General features: G+C 45.6%; 1 protein-coding gene across 4 annotated transcripts in view; it reads right to left on the bottom strand.

Annotated features, from left to right (window-relative positions):
- ITCH (itchy E3 ubiquitin protein ligase) overlaps positions 1-16,623 on the bottom strand; it is a 2,968,415-nt gene that overhangs the window by 455,539 nt on the left and 2,496,253 nt on the right. The window lies entirely within an intron of this gene.

The following is a 16,623-nucleotide window of genomic DNA, read 5'->3' as shown; positions in this document are numbered from 1 at the left end:
CGTTAGATGGTGTGCGAATCACTTACCATCATAATCTCTCGTCTGCATTAGTCCTGTTATACCCGATACATATCTAAACGCGGTGCAGTCCGCGTCCCGTATAAAAAGAAAGATAAAGAATATAGAAAAGAGCACCCTCCGACCACGTGATCGATAATCACGTGTACAGCGCCGCGCAGTGGCAACGCGTGGATAACAGAAAAGAAAAAAGTTGCGGTCACGTGGTGGTTGGTTACTGGTTACTACTTCCATATTTACGACTTCACCCATCCATCCAGGACACAATTTGGTGATCGCTTTTCTACCTCTGCTCAGTTCAAATGGTGATACACCTGTAGAACTGTGCGGAGTAAACCTATGTGCCATAATGACATTTCTAACAGCTTCTTTCCAACTCATCCTATTAGCCCAAGCCCATCTAATGGCATCTTTTAGAATCCTATTGTATCTTTCTACTACACCATTGGTCTCTGGATGATAGACCGCACTAGTCACATGTTTAATCGATTTCTTCTCTAAAAAATCCTCCATCTCTCTCGATACAAATTGTGGACCATTGTCAGATAGAATAACTCCAGGATATCCTTCCCGACCACATACCTCTTCTATGAAGTTGATAATATTTTTGGTCGTAACACTAGGCATCATTTTCACTTCTGCCCATCTTATTAAAATATCAATCATAACCACACAAAACGTTTGACTTCCTTCACTCCATATCGGACCCATTATATCAATCCCTACTTTCATCCATGGTCTACTCGGCACATCAGTCATAACCATCGGATACTCCTTGCCCACACAACTCTTATCAGACTTATTGCAAAGGATACAGTTTCTTATGCTCCTCTCGATTTCCACATCACATCCCGGCCACCAGTACGTATTCCTTATCCGACACTTTGTTTTGGAAATGCCTTGGTGGCCTTCATGTCCCAGCTCAATTATTTTATTTTGACATCTTCAGGTGGAATCAATCTGTCTCCTCTAAACAAATATCCATCTTGTACACTCAGCTCGTCCCTGACACTCCATAATGCTTGCACATCTGCCTCCTTGATTTTATTGACAGGAACATGTCTCTTGTTTATATTTTCCATCATAAACTGCAATTTTACGTCTTTGTTCATGGCTTCCAACCATTCTTCCTTAGCAATGGCTGTATCCTGTAACATGCATATCATTTCTTGTTGATGCTCATCACCTCCATTTCCACTCTCCTCTTGGACATTCGTAAGCCTAGATAAACAGTCTGCAGCATAATTCCTCACTCGTGGAATATACTTCACCACTACATTGAACTCCTGCATTCTGTGAACCCATCTTCGTATCCTTGCTGACACTTTGTCCAAACCTTTGTTCATGAATAATTCCACAAGTGGTTTGTGATCTGTGTTTATCTCAAATTGTGTCCCCCAGACAAAACTTCTGAATTTGTCCACTGCCCACACAATAGCCAAGGCCTCCTTTTCGATAGTTGCATACACTTTTTCTGCTCCCTTTAACAGCCTTGAAGCAAATGCAATTACTTTTTCCTCTCCATCATGTAGTTGCGCCAATACTGCACCCAGACCCACATTACTGGCATCCGTTGTGATTATCGTACGCTGTCCTCTTACAAAGTTCTTCAATGCAGGTGCAGTCGTCAGAGCATTCTTTATATATTTGAATTCCTTCTCACAATTTTCATTCCAATCATATTTAATATTCATCCTGGTGAGATCCCTCAATACAGCTGTGTGATCTGCAAATCCTCTCACATATTTAGAATAATACTCGGCCATTCCTAGGAATGTTCTCAATTGTTCCTTATTGCCCGGTGTAGCCATATTATTGATTGCAGACATCAAATCCGGCTTAGGTGTAATCCCTTGCTCTGAAATAACATGACCAAGATACTCAATTTCCTTCCTATGAATCTTCGACTTCTCTCTGCTCAATGTCATGCCCATCTTATGCAATTTTCTCAACGCACCATCCAGAATTCTATCATGTTCCACTTGGTCTTTAGCAAATACAAGAATATCATCTTGAAAAAAAATAATGCCCTCATCACCATCAAAAATTCGATGCATGGTCTTCTAAAACACTGAAGCTGCCGATATAAGACCAAATGGCATCCTTCTATACTGATATAAACCCTCCGGGGTTATAAATGTTGTCAGATGCCTTGAGTCTTTGTGCAATCTGATTTGGTGATATGCAGAGGCAAGGTCTAAAGTCGAAAACACTTTTGCCGACCCCATTGTTGATAGCAACTCTTGAATGTTGGGAAGTGGATGTCTCTCAGGAATGATGCACTTGTTTAGTTCTCGGAGATCAATACACACTCGAACCTTTCCAGAACTCTTCCTCACCACTACCAATGGTGATACCCATTCTGAAGCATCAATCCTTTCAATTATGCCTTGTTCTTCTAGTTTCTTCAATTCACTTTTGACCTCATCTCTCATGGCCAAGGGCACATTCCTCAGTTTCTGTGCAACTGGTTTGCAATTATTTCTGAGTTGTATCCTGTGCATAATCCCTTTCACACAGCCTATTTCGTCTTTGAACACTTCCTTCTTCACTGTTTCTATAGACATCTCTTTAGATTCAATCATATATATAGACTCGTCAGCACTGGCATCTAATCTGACCTTCAGCCATGCCTGATGCGTCCAGCTCAGTAAAGGCATTGTTCCTTTTCTTGACACATAGACCTTTCCTTTGGCAATTCTATCCTTAAAGGCTAGTTTCGCTTCGAACCATCCAACAATATCTATTTTCACACCCCCATAAGCACTTGGATTAATGTCTGACTCATTTAGCCATCTTGGACCCATTCTTCTCCATATCTTCTCGGGCAGCAAAGTGTATTTTGCTCCTGAATCAGTCATCATTTTTACTGGAGCATCATTTATCATAATGATGGTTTTGGGACTCTCCAGTTCCATACCATTTGTAGTATCACTCACAGCAAAGACGCATTCTTCCTCTTCATATTCTTCTGGACCTCCAATCCAATTCATGCTTCCTTTATCAACTCTACAACATCTGGCCAAATGGCCTTTTCCATTGCAGTTTTTGCATATGATGTGGATAGCTGGGCAATCAGGACTGTTAGCCAAGTGCATGGAACTGTCACACCTGAAGCATGTCCTGATCCTTCCTCTGCCTCATTTGACTCATTTGAGGTCGTCTATTGCTTACGAACCGTCCTCTGTTGTATGCCCCATATCCTCGTGCAAATCCTCTACTCCTTACATCATTACTGTATCTATACGTATTTTGAAACCTGGGTTCCTCTTTCCGTTTTGCCACAGCATTTTGACTGATCGCATTATCAACTTTTGTCATTTGAATAGCATTGATAGCGTTTTCTGGCTTCAGAGTGGTACTCTTCACTCTGTCCTCTAGCGTCTTGACACGATTCTCCATGTGTTCAACTTCTTTGGCTATGCGCAGTACCACCTCCAAATCCGGGTCGTCTTCAGCCCATAGTCTCTCTCTAATTTTAGCGCTGTTACACTCCAGCATGAACTGATCCCTGAGCCTTTCATCTAGTTGTGGTCCGAATTTGCAATTCTTAGCTAATTTTCTCAGGACCGTTATAAATTGTTCCACACTCTCTCCACTCGACCTCTTGCCAAACTTATACCTTTCCAATATTGTACTCAGTTTCTTCTCATAGTGTTTATTCAATTTAGCAATGCATTTTCGTATTCATTCATATCCCCTTCATCATCAGTTAAGTTCGGCAAGTCCTCATACTTCTCTTGTCCTGCCGGTCCCAAACAGTGAAGTAACAGGGATTTCTTTCTCTCTACACTGTAATTTGCTCCACAAACCACTGAAGCATAGTGCTCAAACGACTTCAACCCTCTTTTCCATGGTAAGTTCGGTTCTCCAGCTTCAAGCAGAAACATGGCTGGTGGTGGGACAGTGTGTATTGCCATATTGCCAGCTACAGACTGGTCACCTGCTCCTCTGTTACTAATGATTGCTGCAGACCTCTTTGTTATTTAATTGCAAGGCTCTTCTTCCCCCACATCTAATACATTCCTTGTGCGTTTGGTGCGCAGATTCTTGAGTGTCACATATATCCCTATAATATAACTATTGTTGGCTCTTATTGCTTTATGTAGATACTGGGACGAGTAGGAGCATCAATGGATCGCCCGATCCTCATTTTCAATTTCAATTTTTTCTTTTTTTTTTTTTTACTTGTAAATATGCATCATCACTTGCATTGTCCTTATAATTGAAAATCGTTAGTCATCTACACTTTCTCCGTGAAATCAGGGCCTTTACAATGTTCGTGCTTGCAACTGTAACTGAGGAACCCAACTCAAGATGGCCGTCCTAGCGTGATGTGCGTCACAACGTGTGGGTCCTTTACTCTAAAGCGCGGAGCCTTCCCCACTGCTACAGGCTCGCGACAAGCAGCGAATGTTTACTTTCGTTGCGCAGCTCGAGATACAGCTCGAGATTCACGCGCGGACGGCAGGCACAACCGTGAGTCCAATTAAAATATAAATGCACTCCTACCAGGTCAACTTCGAACTTATTGAACGCAGCAATGGCAATTCAATCATATCCTCAAAACACATGAAGGCAGGGCACTTTCACGCTCACCTGGAACCATAGATTGCTTAGCTTCGATCTCCAAAACTCCTCGTCGCCAATGTAGCAGCATGGAGGAGGAGACAGTTGTATAAATGTAACTGGGATTTTATTAATACACATAAGAGTATAGGTATTTAAAAAGGGGATAAATATATAGGGAGTCTCTGAAGGGGGATCCTCAGTCTCTCCAACCGTCCCTTGAATGTTCTCCTCTCTCCTTCCACATTCCCTTCTGGAATCCCTGTGGATTCCACATCAGTGCAGCAGATGTCACCATGCTACAAAGATCCTCTCCATTTTAAAGGTACTGTGTCCGCCTAGCCTCCCTTGCAACGGTCTGTTCGGGGTGTCTATTAGGTTCTACGTGATTTCGCGGACCTATTTTTGGTCGTGGTACTTTTCATCGCCAGAAACCCTGTTTTTGGTACTTTTTTATTCTGGGGGGGCACAGACCCCCCCCCCCTTACTATTATAATAATACCCCAACCCAACACCCTCCAAAATTTAAAAAAATAAAAAAAAGGGGGTTTCTGGCGAAGTAAAATCCGGCGATGAAAAGTACCACAACCAAAAATAGGTCGGCGAAATGCGTGTATACCGTCTATTAAATCCTCGACTTACCACCTGGGCTGACCCTAGGCTGGCTAAATGAACTTTTCTGAGCTGAACTAATTCCTTTTTGAACTCTCTGCAAGACTTTTCAAGCCTCTTAAACTGTGTGATCTTGGGCGCATTGGTGCTCTGTTCTCTCTAAGAGGGAGCCTGGCCTCTGAACTTTTTGCTCACAAGTAGACTTTGACTTTCCTGCCTTGCTGGGTGCTTCTAAAGTATTAGTGTTGTGTGCTTTTCTAATTTCTGCCTTTTCCCTCCCTTTTTTTGATAACTTATTAGAGTGCCATCTTTAGTTAAGCGCTCACCTCTGTCTGAAAATAAGTGGTGTTAACTAAGACTTGTCTAATAAGGAATAAGGGATGTATATATATTAATAGTGACTGTGTTTTGAACTTGCTTACAATAATAGTGCTGGAGTGTTTCTATAAGTGTGTCTTTAAATAAATAATTATATACTTTGATACCAAAGCTCTGGTCAGTGTTTGCTTGTGCTACTGTATTTTGGTACCTATCTTGTATACTCTACATACTGTCTAACTCTTCTTGAGAGAAGTCTGGCTGCTCAGCCACAGCTACCAGGTAAATCTGGGTGGTACAGACTGCTACCAATTGGGTTTACTGCCAACACCTGTAGTCTTAAGCCTTTTGCAGTGGTCCCTAAGGGAACTGCACAGGTTTATGCTTAACACACAGGTTGGTAAACACCGTCCTTTTACGGGAAATGAACTATTAAGCAAAGGAAACAGCGTAACAAAGGAAATGGATCTTATCATTGATAGAAAACATTTGTACAGACATCAGAGGCGAGTTACATTTTCACACGGCGCATGCACAGCAAGCCCACATGGACATCCAAAGCACACTTAAGTTAGCTGTGGCATTCTCCCTGTTTGCCCTTGCAAACAGAGGTACATTGGATTTTTGGACAAGTTGTGGCGGTCAACCGTAATAAACGGAAGATATAACAAATGCACACTTTTTTGCTGAATAGAATAACAGCCAAACCATATTAATCAACTTAACATTTCAGTATTTTTAACACAGTATTTTGTGTGTATTTATTCCTTCATAAATGAAATGTATACAGTCCAATTTAATTCAATCACTTTACATAAAATATAAAATATATATATATGTACCACAGTTTGTAGTATGCATAATTCTCAATGATAACATGTTCAACATAACATTTTTAACGTAAACTAAGTACTTCTTAGGTTCCTCATACATCCCTCTATGAAGGCAATGTAATATTCAAATTGTGCTGATATCCTTTATCTGTTGTTCCAATTAATGCTCATAAACTGAGCCTCTAGGGTTTTAAGCTAGGTCTTCCACTACGCGTTTCGGGCTATTTGTCCGCCCCTTCTTCAGGTGGAGCTATCAGTACTTCCCTGTCTTTCTCTACAAGGTAAATATATATAAAATACTCAATTTCTCATTCCTTCTCAAAGTGATTATACACATTTTTAGGCTCTTGGCACTGTACTGACCTTAATAGAGTCAACAAAAGCCACGGCAACAGCTTGCACTCTTCTGTATTATAGCAACATATTTCTTCGTGTGGCTGTTTACACTTTCTATAGCGTTTGGAACTGTCAAAGACCAGATACTATTTCAGTAATCTATTGTTTAATTACTGACACTCATAAAGGTATACATAACTTGCAAATTTAGTTTGATCACGAGTGGGACCAGTCACTAAAAGAAGTGCTGGGCCCCACTCTGATCAAAAGTCGGAAAAATAAACTTTGTTTCTGTTGCTACACTTACCCCCCAGTGTAGTCACAATTAACTTTGATTTTAAAGACCCGTTCTCTGTATGATTGCGTGTCAGGTATCTGACTGGAGAGCCAAGTCTTCACCTTGGGGGGGAGGGTCACCGCCTCGCTCCCCCGCGGCTGTCCGTGTCGGGATCGACTGGGGGCTTCTCCCGAAGCTTGCCCGGGTTCTCTGATTTCCTCTTCACCGAGCCAGAGCGTTGGCTCATGGTTGATGGCGTCGGTGAAAGTGCGCCCTGCCTGGCAGCCGAGGAGCCCGACCGATCGGCGCTCCCGGCGGTGCTTAGCCTTTTGTTAGGCCCCCGTCGCCCGAGCGCCCTCAAACGACTTAGAAGACCGCTCGGACTTCTTCTTGGTGAGGCGGGTACGACGATCCCTCATCGTCCGTTCGGACATGTTCTTGCAAAATGCACAGTCCTTCTCCATGTGCGTTTTGTCCTCATGAAGGCAGTAGAGACATCTGGAATGCTCATCTTCCTTGAAGACATTCTGCAATCCGCTTCCAGGGCAGCTCCTGAAAAGCTTGGATCCGGGTGTCGTGTTTCCTTTGTCCTGGGCCATGTCCATGCAGGGTAGGCATCCAAGATCTTCTGGAATCCTCCAAGAAGCGAAACCTGACGAAAAATTCACCCTTAAGGGGCGTAGAAAATTCCGAAACGGGTCCCCGTTGATTGGAAGTAGAAATGGAGGAGCTTGAGGCTCGATTGACAGAAAAAATTAGATTAAACTCTTAGAAAAATACCCTATGCAGGACATTGAACTGTATCAATTGAAATCTGGCATTTTTGGAAACTTTTCGGATCTGTACCCACATTACCCCCCCCCCCCCACCAATTCTACTTCTGAGATCTGCTCCCCTGCATCTCTCTCCCACTTGGGTTTAACTGCTAGCACCTCCCTGGGATACAGCTCACCTATTGTCTGATAGATTCGAGAAATCCTGGCCCTCTCCTTCCCCTGCATCACCAGCACTTGCATTAATGGATTTGTAGCGGGTTCCTCCGGGGTGTCCGCCCATATTCTTGCTAAGCGATTAACCATCGCCCCATATGCTAAGAACTACCCTCCGGGGCTCCAATATCGCTGACTCCATTCCTCAAACGGTATCACCTTCCCTCCTTCAAACAAGGACACCACTGAAACACACCCCTTCTCCATCAGCCCGGGGAACCCCATTATTCTTACGGCCGACCAGAGTCCTAAATCCGCACTTCACGGTAGGTCTGCACTATGGAGTCCCAATACCTGCTTACTTTTCAGAAGTTTATTCCAAGTTTCCTGTACTACATGGAAAACGTTTGTGTTCAGCCCCCCTCTCCCCCAACGGTACTCCACTGTAATTCCACTCCACTTCTATGAGCCGGGAAACCCCACCATAAACCCGACAGCAGTTCCCCTCCAGTATCCTCACACATCAGCACCGCCTGCAGCTGTGCTGCAATAAAATATCGATCGTAATTCGATAAATTGAGACCCCCCCTTCCTGACATGGATGTCGTAGTGTTGCCAGTGAGACCCTCCTTCTCCCTGTATTGCACAGCAACTCCACAACCCGTCCATCCAACATCTTGAAGAAGACCTTTTTGATGGCATATGGGATGTTGGTAAAATAATAAAGGAGTCTCAGGAGAAAACCGTTTTGCACAGAGCCACTCGGCCCATCAATGATAATGGTAATTTCTTCCAGAGTTGGACCGAGTGTCCTATCCCTGTGAGTGTTCTATCTGTATTATCTACACATGTCTCTTCGATGCTGTGAATGATCTGAATGCCTAGATACCGAAACGACTCCCCTTCCCATCGGAGACCCCAGGCTGGGAGGGCAGTTAGAGCCCTTTGCCGAAGACCCCCTAACAGGAACAACACTGATTGTTAATGGGGTAGCCTGATAACTTCCGGAAATTGCACAGCATTTCTAATAAAATGTGTAGGTTGTCCAATGGGTTCCCCACATACAACAATTCGCAGCCTTTTCTGATTTTCGCCTCTAAAGCACTGGATTTGTAGAGGCAGGACAGAAGTTCCGGTGGGTTTGGGCCACCATCACCCTTTGTGAAGTACTCATCCGCTGCTTAGTGGCAAGTTTAGATATGTCAAAAGCCCAAGATCTAATATAATCTGCCGCAGCTAACACCTGGTCTCTTACCAGGCTTGAATTGAAATTAAGTTCAGCCTTATCTAGAGAATAACGTTCCAAAGTAAACTTCTACCCAGTCTATGTCCCGAGATACCAACTGTGCAAGATTCTGTACTTTAAGAGACGTAAAACATTTTCTCTATTCAAGATTACTACCTCTCGGTCCAAGGGAAGTTTCTCTAAAATTAGCCTATTGTATTGATAAATTGGGAACTGTAACCCACTAAACTCCCCCATCGGTGTAGTCTCAGCCTCTGTTCCTATTCCATGTCTTCTTTCCTCCAGAGTCATAAACTGGTCTCCTAAGGATCTTTGATCCGTCATGTTAATAAATGGGCCATTTCTCACTTCCTCTATATTCTTATCAGTTTTATTGATACTAGTTCCTCTTTCTGCTCAATACCCTATGGGTACCACCACACTCCAACTGGGCCTACCCTCAATTTCCTTGGTAAATTGCACCCTCATCCCTGTTCTATACCGTTTTGGGGATTGCCAAACACCCTCAGCCTGTTCATACTTCTCTGCACAAGAGTCCACTTCAACCACCCTGTTGACAACCACTGGGCCTCATTACGACCCGGGCGGTAAGGGAACAACGATGCCGGTAAAGGATTACCGGCATCGCTTACCGCTCCGGACGATCATGACACGCCAATCCGCTATTAGCGGCACCGTAATTAACGGTGCCTCTAATAGCGGCATGCGCCTGGGCACGCGACGCCCCATGTCGGCAATACCGGCATGGCGTAAATAGGAGGACATCACAAGTCAGGCGGCCATGCAAATAACGGCCCACTGAAGGCCAAAAAGTACCTTACCGCCATGGAGCAAATACCGGCATCGCGGACCACCCGTAAACAGCCATGTGCAGTGTTCCCAACTGCCACAGGTGCACACAATCTGCACAGTTGGAGGAAATATAGACTGGGCCACACACCCCACCCCTTCTCACACCCAGTCACACACCAAAATGATTCCCATACTACTAGCAATGCTGAGGCTGGAGGACATGATTGCAGTGGAACTCCAGCTACTACAACAACAACAGGCAGCACAGAGGAGACGTAGGAGGAGAATGAGGGTTAGGCAGGCCCAGCATGCACCACCAGTGGAGCCAGTGGTACCACGCAGGCAGGCCCCAATCCCTCGCATCAGAGCGAGTCCATAAAACCCAACCCCTGAGCAGATCCACACCCTGTAACGTCTGGACCGGGACACCATCACCACCATTGTGGACATGATACATGACGACATTGTTAGCCTGATTGAAACACGCATTGCCATCCCACCCCTACTGAAGGTAGTGTCTGTGCTCCACTTCCTGGCCACAGGCACCTACCAGCACACAGTGGGGCACATGCATGGCATATCACAACCATTATTATCACGTACGCTGAACCAAGTGCTTGATGCCCTCTTGAAGCACACAGGCAACCACATTTACTTACCACGGACTGCCCAGGAGATCTCAAACACCAAAGTTGGTTTCCATTCACTATCCGGCATCCCTGGTTGCATTGACGCCATCGACTGCACCCATGTGGAATTGGTGGTCCCACATGCATTGGAGGTAGCGTACCGCAACGGTAAGTTATACCACTCCATCAACGTGCAAATGGTATGCGACTCAAACAAGATCATCACACATTGTGCCCGATTCCCCGGATCAACCCATGATTCAAAGGTCCTGCGGAACTCCACAATACCACGCTACATGGAGCAACATGCAGGGCAGAGATCCTGGCTTCTCAGTGAGTTGCATGTTAGGCTCATGGATACTTCACCTGGCTGAGATGGGGGCGGGGGGTGTTAGGGAGAATTCTGTTTAGGCTGAATTTCCTAACCTAGTGAGTCCCCAGCAGCTTTGCTGGATTTTTGGGGTTTATTTTATTCTCTTGCCAAGAGTGAGACTCTTTTAGCCTCACTCTTGGACATGATTTGAGTGTGTTTCTTTGACTCTAGATGTGTTTAATGGGCTATGGGGTCTTTTACTCCATAGGGCTTCATGTGTTTTTGTGATGTGTGTTGGTGAATAGGGTATATCTCATCATTCATGCATGGATGGCATCTCATGGTCTATGCCTGAATGATGACAAGACAGAGCTCATCATCTTAGGTTCCCCCGCTAATATCAACAAATTAGGCCTTGAATATGCCGAATTCAACATAGATGGCAATCTCATCAGAGTATCCAGGGAAGTAAAAACCCTCGGCTTTTATCTAGATGCCACTATGTCATTCACTAAACAGGTCAACTCACTAGCATCTACCACTGCGTACACCTGCAAATTAATAAGGGCAGGCAGACCATTCCTATCCAATGACAGGTGCCTGATCCTGGCAAGAGCACTCATACTATCTAGGCTCGATTATTGGAATGCCCTCTATAGTGGTGCTAACAAAGCCATTATCCACAGGCTTCAAATCCTACAAAACAATGCCTTGAGAGCTGCCCTCGGCATTAATAAGAGAGATCATATCTCAACCACCAGACGCCAACAGAAATGGCTCTCCACAGACAACAAAATCAAACTAAAGTTGGCCTCCCTAACCCATAAAGCCCTCAACAATGCCGCCCCCAGTTATCTGATGGACAAGGTAAAGAGAAAGTCCTCCATCCGACAAACAAGAACTATCAATTCCAACCGTCTGATAATTCCCAGATTCAAACTCTCCACCATTGGTGGGAACAGTTTCCCGGTGAAAGCTGCCACGCTCTGGAATTCTCTGCCACACAACCTAAGAGCTGACCAACCATATTTACACTTTAGAAGACACCTCATCAGTCACCTTAACTCCAATAACCCTTGTATGTAGCTGCACTTTCTACACCTATGCATAGATAGTGATACCTTTGTTCGCGATTTTGCCCTCGCCTCTAACAGCCCTGTACATATATGTATATTTACCCCTGCATAGATATTGACTTTGTATGTATGAAGATTTGTATATTTCGTATTCCTGTAATTCTGATTATTTTTATTACTACTTCAAAGTGTATATTTCTGCAACATTGTAAGCTTCGAATTATCTTTTGCCTGTGCCCTGTTGCCCCTGGGTAAGGTGCGCCATACAAATAAATAAACAAACAAACAAACACAGCACCCTCAGTGCAGTAACACAGGGGTGTCATAGTGACCCCCCAGTATAGACTCCATACCCTGGGACTGACTACTGTCTCCCAGGGCATGTAAAGCCACCATTGAATTTACTAGTCTTGAATTCTGAACAGAACCAGTACAAACCATCATATTGTGGACGTACTGGCTGGGGCAATTCGATTGCGCCGGGGTCTGTTAGTCGAGGGGGCACGTCTCCGTCCCCCTTGATCGAGTTTTGGCTGGTGACAGTGGATACTACTTTTTATATTCAACCGCGAATATTTCTCTATGGGATTTTCCCATTGTTCGAGGCTACTATATTTATTTATTTAATTACGATAGCCTCGAACATACCGCCGATTTATTTAATTATTATTAATTCTCTGGTTGTTATTTTTTGCCAAAACTCAGTTCTAAAATGGCGTGTGTGTTCTCTTCTGTGACTCCAACCCAAGTCGAGCTCTTTGTTCCACTTTTTGGCAGGCTTCTCCACAGAAGCCCTCCAAAGTGGTGCCACTCTGTCTGGGGTACTTAGGAGGGGTGGAGGGGAATTTAGGCACCCTGGACTGAGTTGCCTAGGCAACTCAAGTCGCACTCCGTCCTGATTGGCCCAAGTGGTGAGCCGGCCGGCTCACCACTTAGCATGTTTGAATGACAGGCTGAGTGAATGGGGGTTTTCTGCATAAAAGCAGGGCTTTGGGGACTGGAACTTTAGAAGTCGCCACAGGACCTAAGAATCCGACGAGGGAGAAGCTGAGCCGACCTGCCACGACGACACCACCGGTGGAGCCCTGCTGGACCGTCTCACCACTTTTCCCAACGACAGAGGAGATCTCCCGCCGGAGAGTCTTCTTCCTTTGACTGGTGGGGATAACCAGTTTCACCGTCTTTTCGCCTTCGCGACGCATCTCGTGGCCGCCTTGCCTGTGCCAAGCACCCCGGCAACCGGCAAAACGTTGCCACGACCGCGAAATAAAGGGTAATACCTTTAACCGGAAAACTCTGCGGCTGGTTTCTTCCCTGGCAGTGCAACGACCTTCATCTTTCCTCCAAGTCGAGATCTTCTCTTTCCCTGGACGACGACGAGACTTGCACCTGCTGCCAGGAACAACTGCCACCGCTGGAGGATCCTTCCCACTTAAGGTACTGTGTCCCGCCTGGCTTCCCTTGCCACCAACTGTATGGGGTAGATTTAGCCCCCGGCTTTCGAACCTGGGTTAGCCTGGGACATCCTGGCTAAACTTTTCTGAGCCTCTCTAAACTCTTTTCGAACTATCTGCAAGACTTTCTAAGCCTAGTGTAACTGTGTGATCTTGGGCGCATTTGTGCTCTGCTCTCTCTAAGAGTGGGCCCAGCCTATGGACTTTGGCTCACAAGTGACTTTTGCTCTTCTGCCTTGCTAATAGTGTTCCTAAATCTTAAGAGTGGTGTACCTTTCCATATTCTGTCTTTTTCCCTCCCTTCTTCATAAACTTATTGGAGTGCCATCTATAGTTAAGCGCTCACCTTTGTATGGAAATAAGTGGTGTTAACTAAGACTTATCTGATAAGGAATAAGGGTTGTATATATTATAATAGTAACTGTGTTTAGAGTGTTTTACAATAAGAGTGCTGGAGTGTTTCAAACAGTGTGTTTTTAAATAAATAATTATATACTTTGATACCAAAGCTCTGGTCAGTGTTTGCTTGTATTATTGTGTCTGAGTGCCTATTGTGTATACTTTGCATACTGCCTAACTCTTCTTGAGGGAAGTCTGACTGCTCAGCCACAGCTACCAGGTAAATCTGGGTGGTACAGACTGGTACCAAGTGGGTTTACTGCTATCACCTGTAGTCCTAAATCTTTTGCAGTGTTCCCAAAGGGAACTGCACAGGTTTCTGCCTAACAGGGGGAGAGATGCATACTTCACCTGGCTGAGATGGGGTGGGGGGCGATGCATACTTCACCTGGTTGAGATGGGGGGGGAGAGATGCATACTTCACCTGGCTGAGATGGGGGGGGGAAGAGATGCATACTTCACCTGGCTTAGATATGGGGTGGGGGAGATGCATACTTCACCTGGCTGTGAGTGCCTGAGAGAATGGACCATGCTCATACCCCAAAGCAGGCCAGACCGGACCTGACCACATAATGCATGATGTATGCAGCCCTACCATGTGAATGATGCAGTGTCACAACCATTCCATAGCCATCTACATGTGCACTGTAGTCAACCAGACCGTATCCCCTGCAACACAATGCAGCTACAAGCAGTTAGTATGGCCAATACACAGCACCAAACACCATCAACAGAAGGACCGTCCTCCGTTACTGCGTACAAAGGAGTTACATGAGGGTCAAATACATTAATACACCACTACACTGACACAGAGGTGCAACAAAACTGCATGTCGCCATTTGTTGTGCATAGTGAGATCATCATGAGGCTGCCATCAACGGTGACAGGATGAAAGCATACAAATGACTGCACATCAGCCAGATCCTGGTAACAACCAGCGTGGACGAACATAGTGCATGAGCACTCACAAGGAACAGGACCCCCCCTGCACCCACTAGACGATGGCACGCACACCTGTCCATAGCAGTCACACCGTGTGTATCTATTCATGCATGGAAATGTGGTTGCCATCAGGAAATAAATGCATGCTATGGTGTCATTGATACAGGTCCCATATGATGTGATGACTTACACATATACATTGTTGCCCACATGCAGGTGATACAGGCTATCCCCTGAAGAGGTGGCTCCTTACCCCAGTCCGGAACACACAGAACAGGCACGAGGAGGACTACAATTGTGCGCATACACGTACCCGTGTGGTGATTGAGCAGACATTTGGCCTCTTGAAGGCATGGTTTCGCTGCCTCAGCAGGTCTGGTGGTGCACTCCTGTACCGCCATGAGAAGGTGGCCATGATCGTCATGGCATGTGTCATGCTACACAATATGTGCATCAGACGGAATGTGCCTATGCCCCCAGACGCTGAACTGCAACCACCCGACGATGAGGATGGGGAGGGTGGAGATGGGGCTGCACTTCAGGGAGGCAGCGATGCACAGGAGGGACGTGCCATGTGTCAGACTCTGATCAACCAATGTTTCTAGCACACATGTATGGGGAGTGTGACATGGAGGGGGCACTCAGGGCACTGGGTGTTTCAAGGACATGGACACTGTAGACTGTTCACCAATAAAGCCAACGTACACAATAGGCAAAGTCCGCACATGTGAATTATGATTTCCCAACAGAAATATAACAAAAAGTGCACAAGCCCTCCACCCCACACACCCTCTCCCCCTCAACTCCCCCACACACCCTCTCCGCCCATATCTGTTTCTTGCGCTGCACTGCAGGGCGGGACATGTCTGAGGAAAACACAACATCGGCATGTTCCTGCAGCGTCTCCGCCAGCATGGTCAACTCCTCTTGGGAGAAGCGCTCTTTGCACAGGCGATCTGTGGTTTTTTTGACAGCTTTCGGCATGGTGAGATGCAGCAGGTAGTGTTGGGGGTCAGATGGCTCCTGGTTGTGGTGGATCGCAATGGATTGTGTTTTTAAAGATGGCCGCCGTGCTCTTTTCCGTTCCTGTGCGATGACGCTACTTCCGGTTCCGCTTATTAGTGGTGACCGCTAATAGCGGTTACCGCTATTAGCGGTCACCGCTAATGCCGATGGCTTGGATGCCGGAGGAGCTATTTGCACTACGCACGATGCCGGAAAGGGGGATTTTTCGCCCTTTTACAGCATGGCGGTGGGGTCATTACCGGCATGGCGCAAAGCTCGTGCCCGCGTACTCCTAATAGGCCGCTTTTAGCGGTCTATTGCCAGCACGGACACGGTACTTGCGCCATGCCGGTAATGACCGGCACTTACCGCCCGGGTTGTAATGAGGCCCACTGGCTCTTATACCTCAGACACCAAGATAGGTTCAGGGTGATGAACTCATGCTTTATGACGTTCTGTGCCTGGGGCAGAGTTAATTTATGTAGAAAATTCGTAGAGCCTCTCGTAGCATTCTTTTCCGCTGCTTTTGTATTATTTGATTTTTTTAAAGTTCCTATTAAAGCACCCCCCACGTTTTTTGGTTTTATTTTGATAAAAAAATTTAAATCGAATACCCTAACTTCATCTTTTTCCTCAGGCACAATACTCTGGTCGAAGATTTCTTCCATTAGCTCTTCCGCAATCTGAATAATACTTGGGCTCGGTAATGACAGGGGCAATATACCCTCCTGGATCACAACTGCCCTAAACCCCCTCTTCAGCCAGCAGAACCAAACGGGACAGCTGACATATAACCGTCACCACTTCCCTATTAGACTGTGCAGTTACCCTTTCAAACACATTCAGATGGAGTAGCTACTTCCTTTCCTACATAT

Source organism: Ambystoma mexicanum, chromosome 3p (genome assembly GCF_040938575.1).
Source record: "Ambystoma mexicanum isolate Mex_15411 chromosome 3p, UKY_AmexF1_1, whole genome shotgun sequence".
Classification (NCBI taxonomy): domain Eukaryota; kingdom Metazoa; phylum Chordata; class Amphibia; order Caudata; family Ambystomatidae; genus Ambystoma; species Ambystoma mexicanum.
The sequence above is the reverse complement of the archived record's forward strand: the minus strand, read 5'-3'. Positions and strand labels throughout refer to the sequence as shown.